Here is a 10,653-nt window from a genome sequence, read left to right as displayed (position 1 = left end):
ATGCGTGTATATGGGGGAAGAGATTGTAAAATCTGGTTGACGGATTTGAAAACCTACCCCCCCCCCCACTCCAAAATAAGTTCCGACGTCCCTGACCAAAGTGTAAAGAGAGACACATGTATGCACTTATTTACACATTGACAAGTTTTGTGACTCCCTGAGAAATTTTGTGACCTGGGCTGCAGCAAACCAAGCAAACTGATTAACATGAAACTCGTCTTGAAACAGAAACTACAAAAACGCTGAGTGTGTGAATAAACCATGTACAAACGTTACCTTTAATTCTTGCAATTAGAACTTCCTCGAAAATATCAGGTCTGCAAAATGTATACAATTAATACATCTACTGTTTAATTTTGTTATCAAATTTAATACAAACAAAAGTATAACTTTCAACAATATACATGGAATGACTTCTTTCCATAACATATTAACATAAGTCTTCTTATGTTCCTCATTGATGCAAACTGTTTCCCACAATTTTCACATGGAAAAGCTTTCTCTAATACATAAACTCTCTGATGATGCTACAAGTCAATATGCTGGTTGAAACTTGCTCACCCAATTTTTAACTTTCTACAATATTCTATATATCTATAACATATTAACTTCTATGCAATATTCTATATATCTATAACATATTAACTTCTATGCAATATTCTATATATCTATAACATATTAACTTCTATGTAAAAAATAAACTTATGAACTCTCTGATGGTGCTGCAAGTCAAAATATACTGTGTGAAGTTGCCTCACCAAACTTACATGAAATAGCCTTTTTGGCAGAATGTATATAGCTACAACGATACCTGAGACTCCTAAACTGTACAAAATGAATAGAACATTTATCACATTTATACTTCGCAAGAGACGAATGAGATGATACATGATTTCGAAAATATCAGTGTTTGTGCAAGTCTTTTCAATTGAGCTTCCCACAAGAATTTCTTCCCATGCAAATCAAATTCATGCTTGCTTATCAACTTCACATTCTTCATTATATATGGACTTGTGCACATCTAAATGACATGTTAAATCTTGTTCAACAAGAAAGTACTCATCACAAAATTTACATGGAAATATTGTATTAACTACATGCAACATAATATGTCTATCCAATTCATCCTTCGAAGCAAATATGTAGCCACACACATAACATCGTAATCCATTTGTTTCATCAGAAACAACATCAAAACAAGGGTATGAGCAATCAATATGGGGCCCTAAGTGCCTCATGGCATCATGATTCAGTATGTGCCTCCAAAATCTTCTTTCACGTCTGGTTTTATAAGCACATATTTGACATCTATAAATGTAGCAGCCTAGAATTGTAACAAAATATATGTTACTACAACATATTAGCTAAAATAACCTGAATTTAAAATAAATTCCTGGAAATTGTTCATTTCTTAACACCCCACCTGCCAATTTTTACTGCACTGATGAAATAACCAATATTTGAGCCCCACTTTTCATTCAAGCACAATTTGAAACTATGCTTCCAAAGTTAAGACATGACAATTGCATTTCATGTAGATAGTACAAATAAAGGTTCACAGTACTAAGTGAGAAATTCAGTTTTGCAATCCACACATATACAGTAACTAAAAGACACAAAAAATTGAAAGGACATACAGGGTGATTCAAAAGTCCCTTACTGCCCCCTATAAAATGTGAAGGAGTTAGGGTGGGTACAATTGTTCATGATAAAAAAAAGATTAGACCTACGATGAATCACATTGATGTGTTCCAAGCAGACGTCCACTATATTAAATTCAACACATTTTTTTTCAAATGGGAAGGGGTTATCTGAAATATAAAATCATTCTATAATTTCATGAGAAATGTAATGGTGAAGGTTTCTCAACATAAATTTACACTGAGAAAACAGTGCCAGACAGTTCCTAACGTGTCACCGAAAATTCTGGGACATCCTGATCAACGCCTGCCATGGACTCTGATCCTGACTACCGAAAATTTCAGATTAATTGTGCAACATGTGACACTGGATCTCATTGGGGGGTGTCGTTGATTAAAATCATTTGCAATGGCATGTGAACTTCTCTCCCCAGACAATAGTATGATCTCGACGTGTTTGTTTCCTCATGCATTAGGAGAATTCTGGCACTGTTTGCTCACCTGGAAAATGAGACATTTGTTACAATCATGCAGTCATAACTTTTCCAGATTAAATATAGGTTCGAAAAACCTTCATTGCTGCATTTCTCTTGAAATTTTAGGCTTATTTGATATTTCATATCACTCAATTCCCATTTTAAAAAATTGACTCGAATTTAATGTGGCAAACGTCCACTTGGAACACATCAATATGGTTCCACCTAGGTCTAAAATGCTTCTGTCATGACTAATTGTACCCATCCTAACTCCTTTACATTTTATAGGGAGTGTTAAGGGATTTTTGAATCGCCCTGTAAATAACTGAAAAATAACCTTACACCTTTGAGAAGACAATCTCTCTTCTGAAAAGTGGTTTAAAACGACTAATTGCAAAGTATAGTGGGTTTCAAAGAAATTTATCAAAACATTACAGATGTAAATATGTAATATGAAGGTAAAGGAAACTACACAGGTGTAATGCTCAACTCAATAAGATTTTTACATAAAAATTTGAATAACAAATTCAAAGGTATGTGGTTGTTACAAATGATTGTTCACAAGTGGTCAAATATGTGCACAACCTATGAAACGACACACGTCAAGTAGGTAGTCCAGCTCCTCTCAAACATGCTGCAGCATGTCTGTGGTTCAAACCGCAAATCAAATCTTGAGCCTGCTCTGTTTACATTTATGTGTGTTTCTATGCCATCAAAAATTTGACAATCCAACAAGAACAAATAAAATAATACTCCCAAAAGCATAATGCCAAGTTTTTCCTCTTCTTACAATCATCCAGTGGAGAGACCGCTCTCTTTCCCCAGCTTGCCGCAGGTAAAAGTCAGTGGAAGAGGAGCACTTTAGGATCTTCGTGTCTGGCTGTTTGTTCCTCCTGCCCTGAAGTGTTCAGACAATGCAAAGACTGAATCTTAGGTTCCCACATAGTTGGAATTGTTATTAAGGAGCAGAAAAGTAGATATGTGCACACCAACAATTAACATTGCATGAGATCTCTGAATCACTCAAAACATACAAAGTGGCTGAAAAGTAACTCCCTACTTAAAATTGTTAATAATTTTATTAGTTATCAGTCGATTGTAGTAAAACATGTTTTATATTGTGGACAGTAGACTTATTTGCCATCTAAAATTCCACATAGATACCAGCATTGTCCACAAGTTTCTGCAATCATCTGAGAATAACCTCACCAGACAAACACGAACTCAGGTGGAATGCTGGACAGAACATGCTCAATGTGATCCTCCAGTTGATCCACAGTTTGTGGATTAGTGTGGTATAATTCATCCTTCGCCTAGCGCCACATGAAAAAGGATAACAAGAGGTCAGGGTTTGTTGCTGGCCATTCATGTGGATGACAACAATCCAGCCAACATACCTGAAATTGAATGTCAAGCCATTCACGAATGTTGCATAATTAATTTCCTCATACAAATGAAATGAAAAAAAAGGTGAGATCTGGGAAGAGTCATGATCAGACACCCTCTTCACTCCTCTCCACCCATTACATCTTCAGGATTACTCTATAGCGGGGAAGGGGGATACTTCTTCCTAATTTCACCAACTGTTTCCGACCCACGTTCGCATCTCCAGTGGACCAGGCAGCAAAATAAGGAGGGACACCATCTTGCATGAAGATGAGGTTGGTGATGTTATCCCAAGTGGACACAGTAGGCAGACATTATCTTGCAGCATGGTTAAGTAACGATCTACATTCATTGTGTCCTGAAAAGGAATGTGCCCACAACGTAACTTAATGTAATGCCGCACATCACTGTGACCTTGTAACGATTCATCTTGTAACGATTCTGTATCTTTTTAAGAGAGACATAAGGATACTTTTGTGCGCAGTAGTGACAATTGTGGCAGTTCACAATCCCTCCTACATGACCCACAGCTCCGTCGCTACAAAGGATGCTGTGAAACAATTGGGGCCAGTCTGCACACTCCATGCGGTGATGAGAGTCTTCGCCCGACAGTGCCTGGCATACAAGGATGATTGATTGATTTATTAGCATCCATTCTACTTTACAAAAGTTTGGAATTGTCACATTGTACATGTACATTTAGAATACATCTATAAAATTATAGGCATAATATAATATAAAATACAATAGATAATATGAGATACAAGATATCATACAAAGAGAATAAATGCATGTTCAATGTTATTTTCTTGAGACAAATTGGCTAAAAATATGTTTTCTATATTCAATGTTCGCTTCATTTGCTATGTCATTATGTACACACATGTATATATATATATATATATATATATATCCACACCAACAGCCATAACACCACCTTCAATAACTGCTTCCGTGTTGCCATCATCCACCTTTGACCCCCCCGCTCTGACACATCTTTCCGCAGGCGATGGGAAAGGGCCTATATAGCAGGCATGCACGCCACTATACCCCCCGGACTCAACCTAGCCAACCAGTAACTCTTTCCTCTCCTCCCCGAAACTACCCACCCACCTTACAGTAAACACTGGCTAAAGTATTTCGTGTTTCCTTTCAACTGTTTCTGGCAACACTGACCGTAGAGATGCTACGGTCAGTATTCTGTGCCTCTACTCAAAGTGTCGTCGATCTTTTATCTACCTTCTTGAAAATGCGACTCAGATCGCGAAATATTGAATTATTTCTATTCGTGTGGTAAGTGTTTACTGTCTCCTTCATCATTTGTATATATATATATACACACACACAAACATAAATTGAGCATTAAATAGTCACCTATACTTACATCTAGATAAATTAAATCGAACAGCAAAAGAAAAAGGAAAAGATAATGATGATAGGGTAGTTCTACTTTGTTATATTATTGTTGCTATTCCTGTCACTTACGGTGTCAATGTACTCTTGCACTGTGTAAAAACAATGTGCCTTTAGGAATCTTTTTAGATGTAACTTGTATACTGGCAATGACTTTATATTTTTAAATGCATTTGGTAGCATGTTAAATAAGCGTATACCATTACCTATATGTTACCCATTTTTGGTAGAATGTGGTATTGTGTAATTCCATATGTAAGTCATTCTTTCCCCTGGTGTTGTAGGTGTAGTAGTCCTTATTTGCTGTGTGTGTATTTTGACAAATTTTCATGCTTGTTAGGATTTCATATAGGTATATGCATGGAACTGGCAATATCTGTAATTCTTGAAATAATAGTTTGCATGGTGCATCTGTTGGAGCATTTGCCAGAATTCTAACAGCTCTCTTTTGTAGTCTGAATAATGTAATGCTTTTGTTCATGTTCCCCCAGAAAATGATGCCGTACCGTAATACAGAGTGAATGATGCCATAGTATAGTGTTTTTGCTGCTTCTAGATTTACTACATTTCTTACTGTTCTTATCGCATAACAAAACCCACTAACCTTGTTTGCTGTAGCTTCAATGTGTAGATCCCACTTTAAATTTTCAGACACTTGTACGCCAAGAAATGTAATGTTAGATACATATTCTATGTCCTGATCTTGAAAGTTAATTTCTGGAGTTTCACTGCTACAGCTGTTGATTTGAAATCTAATTGCATTTGTTTTTTTAGTGTTTACCACAAGACCAATTTTTTCTATCCACTCCGAGATGTGTGTGATTGTATTCTTTACGTTGTGTTTTAACCGTTCTGTGTTTGTTCCTGCTATAAGAACAGTTGTATCATCAGCAAAGAGAGTTGTGTTTGCATCTTTACAGTTTTGTGGATGGTCATTGATGTAAATTGTAAAAAGTAAGGGTCCTAAAATGGATCCTTGGGGTACACCATATGTAATACGTTGTTTCTTTGATCGATAATTTTCCTTGTTATTATCCTCGTCGATGTGAGTTATTTCTACTATCTGATTCCTGTCCGTTAAATATGATTTAAACCATTCTTTTGCTACTCCCCTGATCCCATACTGGTCCATTTTTTTTTTTTACCAAGAGTTTGTGGTTGACAGTGTCAAATGCTTTTGTTAGATCAAGAAAGAGCCCTACACAGTGTTCTTTTTTATCCAAAATTTCTCTAATTGCTTCTGTGAATGTGTGTATAGCAGATTGTGTAGATTTTCCTTTGCAAAAACCATGTTGTTGTTCTGAAATGATGGAAAATTGTTAAAAAATGTTATTAATCTATTGTAAATAACCCTTTCGAGTATTTTTGAGATGACTGGGAGAAGAGAGATTGGTCTGTAATTACTCATTTCATTTTTTGACCCTTTCTTGTGCAGAGGTTTTATTATGGCAGTCTTTAGCTGTTCTGGATATTTACCGGTAAGGAGACTTAGATTAACTACATGACATATTGGGCCACATATGTGTGCGGCACATTTTTTTATTACAATGTCAGGTATCTCATCTATGCCGGCAGAATAATTGTTTTTCAAGCGACTTATTAAGCTAAATATTTCTTTCTCGTCTGCTGGGAGTAAGTATATACTAGAATCTACTTTAGTTATATTACTAGTTTTATGATTTTGTTTTTGGATGTTTTTTGGTTTTTTTTTCTACTATCCCAGTAAAGTATTTATTGAAAGTTGATGCTACATCTTGGGGATTGACCACGCTTTTGCCTTTGTGTTTTAGTGATATGTTGTCTTTGTATTTTTCTTTCCCTACCATACCTAATTCGGTTTTTGCAATATGCCACAAGGTTTTTGTTTGCTATTTGAGTCTAGGATCATATTGATATTGTGTCTTTTTTTGCTTCCTTGACTGAGTTTTCAAACTCCTTTCTTTTTCCCTTTAGATATGAATTGAATGTTTCACTTTTGAATTGCTGTCTGCATTTATTCATTATGATGAAATCTTTCCAGTTTTCTTTGATGTCGGGTGTTATCCAATTTGATTTTGTTTCAATGCATATTTTTTTGTTATTTTGGGAAATGCTAAATTAAATGAGTATGAAATGGCAGACAGCAATGTCTCGTATGCTTCATTCACATCAGTTTGGTAGTATAGGCTATCCCATGATTCTCTACTTATTAAGTAGTTAAAGTAACTAAAATTAGCTTCATTAAATTCTCTTTTTGTGGTATTTATGTGTCTATAAGGTGTGTGTGTTTGGTTTGTGTTTTGTGCTGCAGTAATTTTTATGCATTGTGCCTCATGATCTGAAAAGCCAGTACTAATTGTATTGACACTGTATACAAATAAGTTGGTGTTTAAGAAAACCTGATCAATTGCTGTTTTTGAAGTTGATGTGATTCGTGTGGGTACTCTCACAACTGTTGTCAGATTGTGAGCTTTCATGAATACTTCTTGTTGTTGTTGATGAGTTGGTGTTTTAAGTCCACTTTATGCACAGTATGGCTAATCGGGACTGAACCTACAGTTTAAAGTGGAATCCGAACCACTTGTGCCTCCACCGGGTATCGGGACCCCTTGATTACAAGGCAATGACGCTACCACTGCGCCATGGGGGAGGCTCATGAATACTTCTACCTCATATTCTGTTTTTTTGACTCAGGAAATCAATGTTAAAATCTCCTATTAGTATGGATTTGATTTTTCTTTTGGAATAAGCATCTAATATTACATCTAGTTTCCTATTTTAACTCTTTTAAAACAGTTTATATAGTGTCGTGGATTACACCACTTTCACAAACGGCTTGGCATGTTGACTTTTGGGGACTTCAAACCCCACCTGCATATTTCCTGCTATCCAGATGTTGAGGGACAACTGCTTCTGCTGCAGAGCCTACCACAGATCTCGTAGTCATCAGCTTTCAATTGCAGTTTCTGATAGCCTTGGCATCCACCTCACCACCATCTGCAGCTGTTAACACATACTGCCACACTTCATAACATAATGCCAGCGGAGCATCCTCATGCAGTGTCCATCATTGTGTTATTAACATTATGTTAGAAACATTGATTTCCATTGCCAGTGTGAGGAGAAAGCTGAAATTAGCAATTAAATTCTACCATCTCAGGGACGACAATACATTTTGATTCATGCAAATGTGGTACAATTTACAAAAGCTAAAGCATGTTTCAATATGGAGATCCTGTCACCCTCTAGATCATGTCAAAAAAATTCAAACACAAGATATATATCTTAAATATGCAACTTCTCTGCATCAAGTTTGTTTCTCATCTCATGAAAAAGAAAACCTCATTCCACACAGCAGCCACGATATTCACCTACATGACTTCTTGTGACTTTTGTGCATTTTGTAATAAAGTTTACCATACTCATTGTATTTAAACACAAAAAATATGAAAATCTCGATTACATGTGTTATTCTAAAATTAAACAACAAATGTGTAAACAGAATAATGGTCAGTCAACCAGACATCAGGGCTATAGAATTCTCACGCCCATAACATTATCAGTTATCAATGACTTCCTCCATCTGGAAAACCATGCAACATTACCCTGCTTTCACAATTCTGTTACTATCTTTTATATATACAGGGTGTTTCAGAGTGACCCAGACACTACCTTTTTCTCGAGAATGAGAGATCGTATCAAGTTGAAACAAAAAATGCACCACTAAGTTGGGCCCAAAGAATACGTAGAAAGTATTTGCAACAGCCCTAAAGCCACCCTTTGTGGTTTTTGTGGAGGGCACATGCCCGTTCGTGCGATTTTTAAATGGGAAGGGTATGTTTGGAATGCAGATTTGGAAAGGTGGGGAAAAAATATGATTGTTATATTTGTCTGTACTACCTACCGTTTTCCGTGTAGAAAATGGTTTTACAAAAAAAGGAAGGTGAGCCAAATTGAGTATACCGAGCTTAACAATTAAGATAAGTGAAGCACCATAACAGTTTCGGAAAGTGCAGGACACAAGCTTTCCAATGATATGCCACATGATGACTGAGGGACTAAAAAAGGATGAAACCACGTGACCCAAAAAGGGGGTCTAAAATTAGGGAAGGACTCAAAAATTTCAAATGGCAAGGGGGGTCGAGTAATACCTCATTTTAAAGGTCACAGAAAACGTGAAAAGAATGCAAACATGATTTTGTAATCCACTGACTGGTTTCAAAATGGCGACCAAAACAATTCCAACCCCTGAAGTTGGTGTTCCAAAGTGAGGAATTACGTACAAAACACAAACACTGGACAGAGTACATAAGATCCTGTACAAACAATTATGGTAATGGGTCTGCTCTTGAAACACCGTACTACTGTAAGCTTTGTTTGAGCTGAACCTTTGACCGCTCTTCACACTTTCTCCGGGCTTAGAACTGGCAATGAATGGTTTACTGTCACGCACAATAAGGAATTCGTTGGTGTCTTTGACGGCTGCTTCGCCAATGAAAAAGGTCCTTTTCTCACAATTGATTGCCAAACCATTGTTTGACAAGAGAAATAGGCCTAACTGACATGATGATCAAAAAAACGAAAGAGTAATCAGAAACCAATGAACAACGAAAACGAGAAGAATAGGTAAAGCACCCAGTGTGATGCACATTTACCAACTTACAGTAGATGTTCGAAACGTGTTCCCTCGGTCTCAATGCATTTCTGCACACAGACACTGAAGTCATTTTGTGCTGCAATAACTTCTGCCTCACTAATCTTTCTGCATGCAACAACTATGCGCTCGATCATATCGTCCGTCGTTGTAGGGAGATTTTGGTAAACGATTTCTTTCAGTCATCCCCAGAGGTAATAATCTAAACATGTTAAGTCTGGTGACCTAGAAGGCCAGGGAACAGACCCACCAATACCTACCCAGCGACCACGAAACATTGCATTCACCTGATTCTTCGCTGTCAGATCAAAATGTGCTGGGCAGCCATCTTGTTGTAGCCACATGTGTGTTCTGATGTGTAAGGGGAAGTCTTCGAGAAGACTGGCCAATTGTTCTTGAAGAAATGTGCGGTACACTACACCCGTAAGCCTCACTTGAAAAAATGAGGTCCAATTATTCCTCCGCCGATGATTCCACACCACACATTCACAGACCATCTACGTTGATGATCAACCTCTTGCATTCAGCATGGGTTTTCGGCGGCACAGTAATGCATGTTGTGCCAATTTACCTGACCATCACTTTTAAATGTAACCTCGTCAGACCACAACATTTCGTCAAGGAATCGAACATTTGCATTCACTTGAGCTTGCGACCACATGCAAAAGTCTAGCCTGCTTTGAAAATCAGTTTCATGTAGCTCTTGATGCAAGGACATGTGGTACGGATGAAATCTGTGGTCCTTTAAAATCTTTCTCACTGTACTTACGCTGACACCAGAATCACGAGCAACTTACCTGATACTCACGTGAGGATTGAAATGGAAGGCTGCAAGTACACCAGCAGACCTCTCATCTCGAAAAGCCCGAGCAATGCATTCATGTTTGTGACTGCTAGAAGGCTGAACATTGCCCCTTCTGCATACACAATAGGCAAGAGTGCGTAAAACATGTCTTGAACGATGTTCCCGATCGGGATACCTTGCAGCATACACACCAGCAGCAGCAGAACTATTTCGTTGGCACTCACCCAACACCATGAGCCTCTCAAATGCTTCTTCGTTCGTGAAACACATTATTAGTTCACATTCAAAAATTTGCTACTG

General features: G+C 37.3%; 2 long non-coding RNA genes across 3 annotated transcripts in view; one reads left to right on the top strand and one right to left on the bottom strand.

The window, feature by feature from the left end:
• Positions 1-1,165: 1,165 nt before the first annotated feature.
• The window catches only part of LOC145992592 (uncharacterized), a 106,325-nt gene continuing 96,837 nt past the window's right edge, over positions 1,166-10,653 (bottom strand). The window contains exon 5 of the long non-coding RNA XR_014442173.1: positions 1,166-1,324. This is a non-coding gene — a long non-coding RNA (uncharacterized LOC145992592). The remainder of the gene's footprint in view (positions 1,325-10,653) is intronic.
• The window catches only part of LOC145992593 (uncharacterized), a 30,675-nt gene continuing 24,747 nt past the window's right edge, over positions 4,726-10,653 (top strand). Inside the window, exon 1 of one of the 2 annotated variants that reach the window (XR_014442175.1) lies at positions 4,726-4,795. This is a non-coding gene — a long non-coding RNA (uncharacterized LOC145992593). The remainder of the gene's footprint in view (positions 4,796-10,653) is intronic. The other variant, XR_014442174.1, reaches the window with a different exon arrangement.

The sequence above is a fragment of the Lepisma saccharinum genome, chromosome 9 (genome assembly GCF_977018435.1).
Source record: "Lepisma saccharinum chromosome 9, izLepSacc3.1, whole genome shotgun sequence".
Classification (NCBI taxonomy): Eukaryota; Metazoa; Arthropoda; class Insecta; order Zygentoma; family Lepismatidae; genus Lepisma; species Lepisma saccharinum.
The sequence above is the reverse complement of the archived record's forward strand: the minus strand, read 5'-3'. Positions and strand labels throughout refer to the sequence as shown.